General features: G+C 58.9%; 1 long non-coding RNA gene across 1 annotated transcript; it reads right to left on the bottom strand.

Annotated features, from left to right (window-relative positions):
- Positions 1-8,631: 8,631 nt before the first annotated feature.
- On the bottom strand, positions 8,632-10,282 carry LOC136320929 (uncharacterized). Its single transcript, XR_010728388.1, has 3 exons — positions 9,996-10,282; positions 9,358-9,538; positions 8,632-8,868 (listed from the first exon to the last, which is right to left on the bottom strand). It is a non-coding gene; the product is annotated as an uncharacterized lncRNA (long non-coding RNA).
- Between the last annotated feature and the right edge of the window lie 229 nt (positions 10,283-10,511).

Below are 10,511 nucleotides of genomic sequence, written 5' to 3'. Positions count from 1 at the left end.
CCCCCTCCCAGAATGTTCTTCCCACTCCCTGCACCACCAGCTAAGCCAGGCCTTCTCCCTGCCATCTCCTCAAATTCATCCCAGATGCTTCTGCTCTGAGACAAGTCCCCCCTGCTCCTTCCACTGGGCACTCCCGGAGCAGCTCGTACCCTGGGCGCTGCCTGGTGGTGTCCACCTCCCCCGCCAGGTGGGGCACCTCCATATTGCGCGGGAGGCAGTGGGAGCCTTGGCTGAAAGCCAGGACTCACTGTCTCACAAAGTCTGGTTCAAATCCATGCAGGAACAGGGGGACCTCAGGCATGTCACCCATCTTCACAACCTGCGGTTTCTCCACATGTAACACGTAAGGAGCAATATGACCCGTCCTGTAGGGACAGTCTCTCATTCACTCAACAGAACTTCTGAGCACCTCCTCTGTACCGAGCCTGGTTATAGGCGTGGAGGATAAAGTAGTTAACAAAATAGCCAAGCCCCCTACTGCCAAGCTGCCAACCTCCTGGGTAGAGAAAGAGGCATAAATACACAAATCGTTCAGCATGTCAGATCGAGCTGAGTGCTACAAAATGTCAGGAGGTGACAGTAAATAAGGGGCTGGGGAGGCTGACTGAGCGGACCTGAAGGAGAGCAGGAAGCGCACCTTGTGGGGGGTCTGCAAAAGAGTTTCCCAGAAAGCAGAGCAAGTGCAAAAGTCCTGGGGTAGGAGGCTGCCTGCCCATCTTGAGGAGCAGCAGAGAGGCCATCTCTGTGGCTAGAGTCGAAGAATGAGGGAGCATGAAGTGAGAGAAGGGCAGGGGCGGGCGGGTGGCAGTTCTGGTGAAGACCCTGTCTCTGCCATTTCCTGAGATAGAGCCGTTCGGAACATGCAGAGGAAGAGCGGGACAAGGCTCGGACTTTGGCAAGGTCACTCGCTTGGCCTTAGGGGCCAAGGGAGGGATCGAAGGGCACAGAGGTCCTCTGCAGGAACCCAGGGCAGCTTGGGCCAGAGGGGACGGGGAGGCGGTAAGAAGTGGTCAGGCTCAGAATGCTGAGTGGATGCGGTGGGCCCGAACCCGTAAAGCGCTTCCAGGTATTCCTGGTACGGGTTATACACTCGGGCAGTGACAGCAGTCTGGCCAGCAACTGATTAAAATAATGCTAATACGCAGGGAACAGCGACAGTCACTGAGGCCCAGGCAGAGGGGTTGCGACAGCCGGGCGGAGTGAAGGAGGCTCTGTCGCCAGGACAGCGGTGGCTTCCGAGCCGGGCCTGGTGCTGTGGCCGATTTGAGCCAAGGTGGGTTTGGGGATCATGTGGCCCCAACAGGAGGACCCGGAGGAAGCTCCCTCCTCCTGCCGACTCCGGCCAGGTCCAGTCCCTGTCCCTGCTGGGTCTGGCTAGCTGGGTTCCTTAGGTCTTGGAACCAGAGGGACAGCAGAGACCGCAGGTTGTAGGAGACACAGCCCCTTGCCAAGGGGTCCGGCTCTGGGGCAGGGGGTGGGGGTCCCTGGCCTCTGAGCCCGCGCATGCAGCTGTTGCTGTGACCTCTGGCCTCGCAGCTCACTTCCTGGCAGCACCGGGAAGCTGGCCCTGCACCCCTGCAGCTGCTCCCCTAAAGGGAAGGAAGAGCTTCCTGCAACAACAAGCACGCCAGCGGTTTGTGGAGAGGGCTCAGCGGTCAGCGGTCCTCATCCCGACACGTTACTTGGATTGAGAAATCCTAGGCTGACCCCAGTCCTGAGCTCACCCAGCAACAGGAGCAGAGTTGACCCGAGCTCCTGGCGTCTTTCTGTGCACGCGGGAGAGTTCCCTTCCCTCTCAGCTCCGGGTGCCCCCGCCTGCGCTGTGCGGCCTGCCATGCACGCAGAGCTAGCTAGCGCGCGGACAGAGCTCCGCGCCATGCCTCTCCCTCCGCGCGGCGCCTCTCCCTCCGCGGGCTGGAAGAACTCCGACTCTAGGCCGCCCACGTCTCCGACCCTCCTCCGCCGCCGTCCCCCGACACTGCCGGTGCTGAGCCCCCGACACGTGTACTGCAGCCCTGACTCTGTCTTCACGGCGCAGTGCGGGGTGAGTTCCAGGGCCAGGGTCCCTTGAGCACCCTTCCTGCGCCAGGGCAGCCCACAACGCCTCAACTACGCCCAGACACGTCTATAGACCACGCACATCTCTCAGAAACCCGAACCCAGGGGCACCCCGCTCACTTTCTCTTCAACTGAACCCCAAACGTGTCCAAAGACACTCTGGTGCCACTTGTGGAGGGGAGAAACAGCAGGAACAGAGACAGTGGTGGTACCTGTTGCGGCTGGTAAATTATGCAGATAAGTTGGATGCAGGCCCGGCCTGGGAAGAGCCAGGCACATGAGGGGCAGGGGCCCGACCACCATCAGCATCACCGTAAACTGCTGTCTGGCTGGTGGGGTTCATTTTCAGGCCTAAGGAAGTTGGGAGGGGCTCCCAATTTCCCAGCCGCCACCCGGTGCGCTGACTCCCCTGGAGGCCGAGGCCTGGTAATACCCATTGCCACGTGGCCCGCCTTCCGTGGAGCCAAGGCCATTTTGAAGATGGTGCGTTTCTTCTGAGCAAGTTCCCTGTGGAGAGGCCCCCCGCGCATGCGCTGCGCGGTGCTGGGAATACCAACATTCCGGATCTCCTAGCCACGCCCCCTCCACATCGCTTCCTGTGGAACTAGGAACTGGGTCTCCGTCTTCCCACCTGTGAGATGGAACCCCGCTGCCTTCCCAGCTCTGACATTCCAGATCTCTTCTGTGTACAGAGCTGTGGAGACCACCTGCAGCTAAGGACACACAGCTAAAAAGGGGCAGCCCGCGCCCGGAGCCTGTGTTCTTAACCTCTGTCCACACGGCCTCCCTCCCGATGAAGCAGAGAGAGTCCAGGGAGTCAAGGAGCTGCCAAAGGTCACACAGAAGGTCACTGGCTGCACACAGACCCAGGAGTCCTAACTCACGGGCCTCTGTTCTTGCTTCTCTATCACTCCGAACCCGTATCTTCTGGGCATAACGTGGGCAGGTTCTTCCTGGTCAAGGGGCACAAAGGAAATTTCTCCAACCTTGAGGTACCTTCCTAAATTCTTGTGAAACGTTAATAAAATCTTCTCAGAGAAAACTCATGACCCATGCCCACTCACCACATCCATCAGCAACGGTCAGGACTGTCATTTCTATCAAACTCTCAGGAGCTGAACTCCCTTTTGTCACCTTGGGAGTCCGAACAGGGCACAGCCCGTCCTCGGCGCGCCGTGGACGCTGACCCCACCTCTTATGGAGAATGGTCAGGGGTAAGACTGTCTCAGAGTTCCCTTTGAGGTTTAAAGAGAATCATTAATACAAACATACACACACACACACACACACACACACACATTAGGGGGATTTCAAGCACAAAACAAATGTATCCATGTTGAGATACAGAGTGTCACCGAGGGAGGGACGTTTGTTTTCTAAGCTGTTAAACCAGGATGGCATTCAGGCAATGGCCTCCCCTCCTTGAGCAAGATCCACAGAGTGTGGGTGAGGGGGGGGCGGGGTGCTTCTGCGGGGCTGGCACAGTGCCAGGCAGACTGAATGTGTACAAGTATGTAGGGAATGAATGGATGAATGAATGAATAAGTAGAGTGCAGGAGACAGGTGAACTGTCCAGCCTTTTCTTCCTGCCAGGGTTCCAGGGGCCAAGCCCTTGTCCCATTCATCTGGGACAAGCAAACTACTCCCTCCCCCCCTACATGCTTGGCCGCTGTCCGAAGAGATTCCAGGGAGGTGGCCTTAGGAATGAGACACTCTGTGAATGAAGGAATGTGTGGTAGGAAGTAGCAGTAGTGACTCAGGGTGACTCAGCCTGGAGCCGGCCAGGGGCCAGCTGAGCAGCCATCTGTGGCCACAGTAGCCCTCACTCACCCACCGGGGCAGGGGCCAGTTCCCCTCTCCCCTCTCTTGGCATGGCTTCTCGCACAGATGCTTGGAGAACGGTGGGGAAGAAGGTACATGTCAGGTTCCTAGACTGAGCCCAGGGAAGAAGCCGGAAGGACCTGTGAGCAGGAGGGGAGGGGAGCTAGGCAGCTACCCCTCCTCTGGAATACCCAGAAACCTCTCCTGTCCTCCTTAGTAGCCCCTCTCATTCCGCAGCTCTTCGCGGTACAGCCAAGGAAAACAAGGCCTGGAGTGGAGGGGACTAACCAAGGGCAAGGGGCCGGCAGAGCCTAGTGAAGAGCAGGATGCAGCCTCCGGCTCTGGCTGAGATCAGTGGTTTCCCCGGGCGGCAGCCCAGTTGGTGGAGGACTCGGGCATCATACCAGGTAAGCCAGAATTCTGCTCAGGACCCGCTCAACCCGCCCAGGATCTCCACCAGAATCGTTTCACATTGTCCACATTTCCTTCTCCAGATGTTTATCTCACTGTCTATAAACCCACCAATCCGTCTATCCATCTGTCCATCATCTGTCTCCCCATCCATCCAATGTGAGCTCTTCCTTGCAGCCTGGCTATGACCTCAGCATCTGAACACATACTTTCATCCTGTGCTCATTCAGGCTCCGTTCTCTACATCTGTCCATCCATCCATCCATTCACTCATTGATCCATCCATCCACCCACCCATCCATCCATTCACTCATCCATCCATTCATTCATCCATCCACCCATCCATCTACCCATCCATCCATCCATTCACTCATCCATCCATCCACCCATCCATCCACCCATCCATCCACCCATCTATCCACCTATCCACCTATCCATCCATCCACCTATCCACCCATCCATCCATCCACCCACCCACCGACCCATCCATTCATCCTTCCATCCACCCATCCACCAATCCACATGGCCACCCATCCATCTATCCACTTATCTATTCACTCATCTATCCTCCCTTGCACCACACATTTGTCGGTCATTAGTCTTTTTGCATAACAATCTGACCACTCATCCATCCATTATTTATTCACTGACTCAAGCTTAGTAAGCCTTGACAAAATAGCAGGTCCTATGGCTACTCCCCCCCATCTTTTATGCCCTACTCCTGCTCCCCAGACATCAAACCTTGTCCATCTCCACAGTCCCCATGACTCAGGTAATGGCCCATGACTTTCAGGAGTGAACAGTCACAAGGGACAGATGGGATCTGGACTCAAGAAACTCTAGGCCAGGCAGAACTGCCCACTCCCTCCCACCTTATCAATCTGGTCTTGTTCCTGCCACTGCTGACTTTCATCCCTCACCTGGTTGGGGGAGGCAGAGGCCCCCAAGCTCCCCACTGTCCAGCCAGCTGGCCAGGAGGAGGCCTGGGCCCCAGGCTCCGGACAGCAGGGAGCATGAGCGATGCCTGTTGCCTCTTGCGGGGCCCCAGCCTGCCCCTTCCCAGTGCGTCCAGGGGCAGTCTGTGGTCCTCGGCTGTGGGGCGTAATTAATTCCGGACCAGCCCAGCACTTGGAGATTGCTGGGTAAGAGGGAATTCCAGATGGGCAGCTCAGCCTCATAAAACCATAATTGGCTGGGTTTTTATACTCGTAATAATACCTTCCAGCTTCTGCATTTCAAAGTGCCCTCAGCAGCTGTGGCTGGGGGTGGGGGTCAGGGGGGCCGTGAAGGGCGCACTGGACTACACAGCCCTGTGGGACGCTGGACGAGACTAGTGCTGGAGCCTCGGTCTCCTCAGGGGTGCAGGGAGGCAAGCCTGTCCCACCCGCCATTGAGGCACGACATCCTCTCGAGTGGTCCAGAAGGTGCCGCAGACCTGAGGTTCCATGGTGACATCCAGCACCTTCCTGCTCCATCCACGCCCTGCACGTGACTTCTGAGGGTCAACTGCCTCCTCTTCTTTTCTCTGCTGAATTGTCATTTTGTGTTATTAACTGTGAGACACAAACAAGCTGACTGAAGTAGTCTCCGACGGGTAACAAATGGCCACGGATGACAGAGGGGGCCTGGAAATGCCATTGAGGACCAGTGTGGCCATGCCCAGAGTGGGACCCGCCCCCTCGGCTGCAAAGGAGACTGAGGGCCGCACCCCGTTCCTCTGGGATCCAGAGCCACTAGAGCCTGCGGACGAGGGAGATACTGAGACATCTTCAGGGAGAGCCCCGGGGCGCTGCCCCACCCCGGAGAGGGAGCCCCGCCCCGGGTGCCAGGGGCCGGGCCTGCCACCTGAGGTCTTTCTCTTGGGCCCTGCCTTCGCTCTTTCCAAACTGACCGAGGTTCAGGGTCTCAGGTTACCTTCTGCTGATGATCTCGGCCACCCTGCCCACCAGGCCTGGGAGCGTCCTCACTGTGCCCCCGACCCCCTCCCCCCGGCAGCAGGAGTGGAACTCAGCAGGGACTCGGCAGGAGGAGTGGGCTTGCTCCCCCTGCCAGGCTCCCTGCCCAGGCAGCCCCTCCTCACCTACCCAGAGCACCAAGGCAGCACCGAGCTTGGCTGGCCAGGTTAGCTGGGCGCCGACCCTGGGCCCCCACCCCAGCGCTCCTCCGGGCTGCCCTGGTGGTGCTCTGGCCCTCAGCTCGCGGTTGTCTTGTTCCTGAGCCTCTGAGCAGACCGCCCCCTCTGCCTGCAGCCCCACCCCTGCCCCGCCTCGCCTCCACCCCTTCCCCCGGCTGATGTCTCCTTACCCCTGGGGGGTCTGCCCCCGGTGCCTCCAGAGATCACACCAAAGTCATCAGCACTGAGGGGCCCCAGGACCAGCTACCGGTGAAGAGTAAGGGAGGCCCCTGGGTCTCCCAGGAGGAGACAGCGGCTGGGCTTAGGACTGAGTCTGTGCCCTAAAGGCATCCATTTCTTCCTATTCCTTTATCTTCCTTCATCCTCGGATCCATCCCAGCCTGGGAGGTGGGAGTCACAGAGATCAACAGGCCCATCAGCACGGGGTCTGGTTACAACCCCTTCCCTGGGCCCTGGGACAAACACCAGTCAGTCCCCAGGCGAGGAACAAGTCCTCCATGGCCAGTCCTGGGCTCCCGTCCCTGCCCCAGACCCCGGGGAGGGTGAGCCAGGAGTCTGGAGAGAGAGAGAGAGAGAGAGAGAGAGGAACATGGGCCATGTAGACGTACTCAGTGGGGCTTCTTAAACCCCACCCCAGCACCCCACCTGCCCCTGCAAACCTGTGAAGGGCAGGACAGGGGAACCAGGCGGGTCCTGGTTTTTTGTGAATGAAACATGGCCTGGCTTCCTGCCGGCCTCGCCTAAACCACTCTGTAACCTCCGGAGAAGCACTGACAAAAAGGGGAACTTCAGCATCTCAGTGTGAGTCAGATCAGAAACAAAACAGAGAGAAATGCTTCCTGGGTCTCCTAAGACCTTGAACTGAGACTCGCCCCAACGTCGGAATTGTAGGCCTGGTCCCCACAGGGGCCCCTCGGACTCAAGTAACCTTGGCCTGTCTGCCACTCTGGGGGTCTTCTGTCCCTTTGCACCCCGTTTGAGCAGGGTAGGGCCACCCCACATTTGCCTCTCTGGGGCCCTGGACAAGGGGCGGCGATGAGGGAACCCTGACAGTCCTTCACCCATTCAGCCAGCACAGTTGTATTGAGCACCTACTATGTGCCGGGGCTTGTGCTGCGCACAAGACACACAGTGGTCGCTGCCCACGGACCTTCTCCAGTGGGGAACCAGTTAACATAAAGACAAACCGAATGAAGTTGTGGGTTGCCCTTCGGGCTACAAGGGAGAGAGCCACCCGCTCTTAGAGGAGCTGGCAGGAGAACCCCATAGCAGGTGACAGGTCGCGAGCCCCAAAGGAAGAGACGAGAACCCTCTAAAGGCAGGGGACGCGCCTTCCGGCGACAGGAAGAGCTGTCTGTCTGGGAGGCAGCTCGGGATGTCCTAGGAACTGTGGAAAGACGCTGTGAGGAGAACAAGGCCGCGCAGAGGGGTGGTTTGCTCGGTTCTGTTGGCCTTCTGGGTCCAAGCTTGGGCAGAGTATCTGGTCAAGCCAAAAGCAAGGTTGCCAAATGCCCGGGGGTTCCCATCCTGCAGAGAGTCAGCTTTGGGGGAAATCACAGCCTTCTCTCCCTGGGAGCCGGCAGGAAACCCCCTCCATGCTGGGGGGAGGGGGGGCAGGAATGCTCGCCCAGCTCCGGAGATCTTGCCAAAGAGCCCTCCAAGCTTGCTCCTGACTGCCCCCCCCCACTCCATTCTCTCCCCAGGAAGAAATCCCCCGCTGCCTCCTTCTCCTTGCCCAGACAAATCAGATCTGCTGTCCCTTTAAAGGGCCCTGAGTCAGAGTTAAGAATGAAACTGACTCATGGTGGAAGGGGTGGTCCCTGGGCTGGCCGGGCGCCAGGGCGGCAGCAGCAGAGGAAGCCGGTGACCGGTGACCGCAGCTGCCTATGTGCGCTCTGCTGCAAAGAGCAGGGACCACAAAACGCCGTTTGAATCCCACTGTGCAGCGGGACTTGTGTAATGAGGTTCCCCCTCATAATGGGGGCATTCAGGGCCCACGCGGACCTGCAGGGCAGGGGCCTGCACCCCCCACCCCCGGGGCCAGCTGATGCTGATGTCATCTTCCGCTAGGAGTCTACCTCCCCCCCCCTCGTTAAGGACCTGAAAAAAATGCACCAGAAACCTCAAGTGAGAGCCAGAGCGGAAGTCTTGGTTTTATTTATAGTTGATAACTTATGTCCGGCCTGCTCCACAGGAGGCCCAGCAGGGAGGGTAAAGAGACCCAAGGAGGGAGTGTGACAGGAGGCCCCAAAGTCCAGGATAATGTGGCATTCTAGAGCAAGCTCTACGACTCTTCGTTCTGAGCTCCCTGGCAGCCAAAGCAAGAGAAGAGGGGAACAGGGTGTGGAAGCATGACGCCACAGGGGACGGGGCCCGTGGAGCCTGGGCTCAGAGTCTGGCCCTGCCACCGGTGCGCTGTGAGGCCTTAGCCTCTGCGTTCTCATCTGAAAATGGAGAGAAGGATGCTGGATTGGTTGGGAGCAAGGTACCCAGCTCTGGTGCATGCGTTTGAGAGACTCTCCTGGTGGAGAGTAGACAGCAGGTAGACAGCACAGTCACCCCAGTTCCACGCCGACCTGCCCGGCAGACATCACTAATGGATGGCAGCACAGTTGCCCCAGCCACATTCTGCCTCATGGCCCCACCCACACCGTCTCCCGGGAGCCAAGCCAATGGGTCAGGGCTGGCCTGGGGCAAGCCTGCTTGTCATTCAGGCCTGTAATAAGCTGAGGAAGGGCCCAGGAGGGCCTCAGTCATCTTAGGAGTTCTCAACACCTGGCTGACACCTGCACACGGTGGGCATTGAATAGATGGTGGGCATTGAATAAAGAATTTTCTCGTCAAGAAGAGAAGGGGAGAAATGGGAGAGAGAAGAGGGGGAGGAGACGGGCAGGGGCGAGGAGATCCAGGAAGGACAGGGTAGGCACGTAGACCTGGGCAAGTCGTTGGGCTTCCCTGGGCCTCAGTTTCCTCATTTGTTAAATGGGGATTTTTCGTAGCTGCCCCCGTGGAGTGGTCCTGATGAATGAATGAGGCTGGGCGTGTGCACAGGAAGTCCCCGGTGCATGAGGATGAAGGTGACAGCACTTGGCATCGTCCTCCTTGTCACCGCACCTAGGAAGTTTCCAACGTGAGAATGAAGGGGACAGTGGCGGGCCTTGGTCATCATCACAAAGAAGTCCCTGACACTGGAGGTGGAGCATGGTGTCCTCCTAACTCACAGTCCCCAGCAGCCCCCAGGGCAGAGGCACCCAGCAGGCACCCGGAGCGCCCAGGGCAGGGACCGGCTGGAGCAGTGTGGGGGTCGTGGTTGGGGGTTTCAGACACACCCTTCTGCCCTCCTCAGAGTCAAGACAGCTGGAATGCTGCTGACCCCGCCCCTCAGGCAGGGTTCCCTTGGCGCTGGCCAGGAGGCCCAGTGAGTGTTTGCGAGCGCTGCATTAGTGCACGGACAAGTTGCTACCGCCAAGAGCCTGCTCACACCCTGATCCCATGGCCTCCCAAACCTCCTCCCAAAAGTCTGCCCTCTCGGCCGAGCACTGCTTGGCCCGGGGGCCCTGGGGCTCACAACCTCACAGAAGCCATTCCCCTGGTGTTCGAGTTCACGCCGGGCTGCTGGTGGCATCGGTGGCCTGCCTCAGGCACGTCTGTGTCCCTGCCGCCTGGCCGGAGCCGCCTGACCCGGATGCTCCTCTCTCTTCCCCCTGCACCGGCTCCAGCAGTGGCTGTCACCCCGACAGTCCCTCTCCCCAGAGAATAGACGTCTCCTTACAAGGCGGCCAGGCTGGGAGGGAAGAGTGAAGCCAGGGGTCCAGCCCTGGATTCCTCCACGCAATGTCCACCGGCCCACCAAGGGGACAAGAGGAGCCAGTCCCTGTCCCCAAGAGGAACCAGCACTGACAAGAGAACAGACAGCCATGAGCCTAAACGCCCGTCAGCTGCGTTTGTTTGCTGCGCAGGAGGCAGCCGGCCGAGTCAGGGACGTCCCAGCAGCTGCTCAGGGTGGACGGCAAGTCCTCGCCGACAAGGTGACCTTGAAGCTTAGAACCAAAGGAAAGAAAGAGCAGTGAGGGGAGCGGAAAAGACC

Source organism: Saccopteryx bilineata, chromosome 1, assembly GCF_036850765.1.
Source record: "Saccopteryx bilineata isolate mSacBil1 chromosome 1, mSacBil1_pri_phased_curated, whole genome shotgun sequence".
Classification (NCBI taxonomy): Eukaryota; Metazoa; Chordata; class Mammalia; order Chiroptera; family Emballonuridae; genus Saccopteryx; species Saccopteryx bilineata.
The sequence above is the reverse complement of the archived record's forward strand: the minus strand, read 5'-3'. Positions and strand labels throughout refer to the sequence as shown.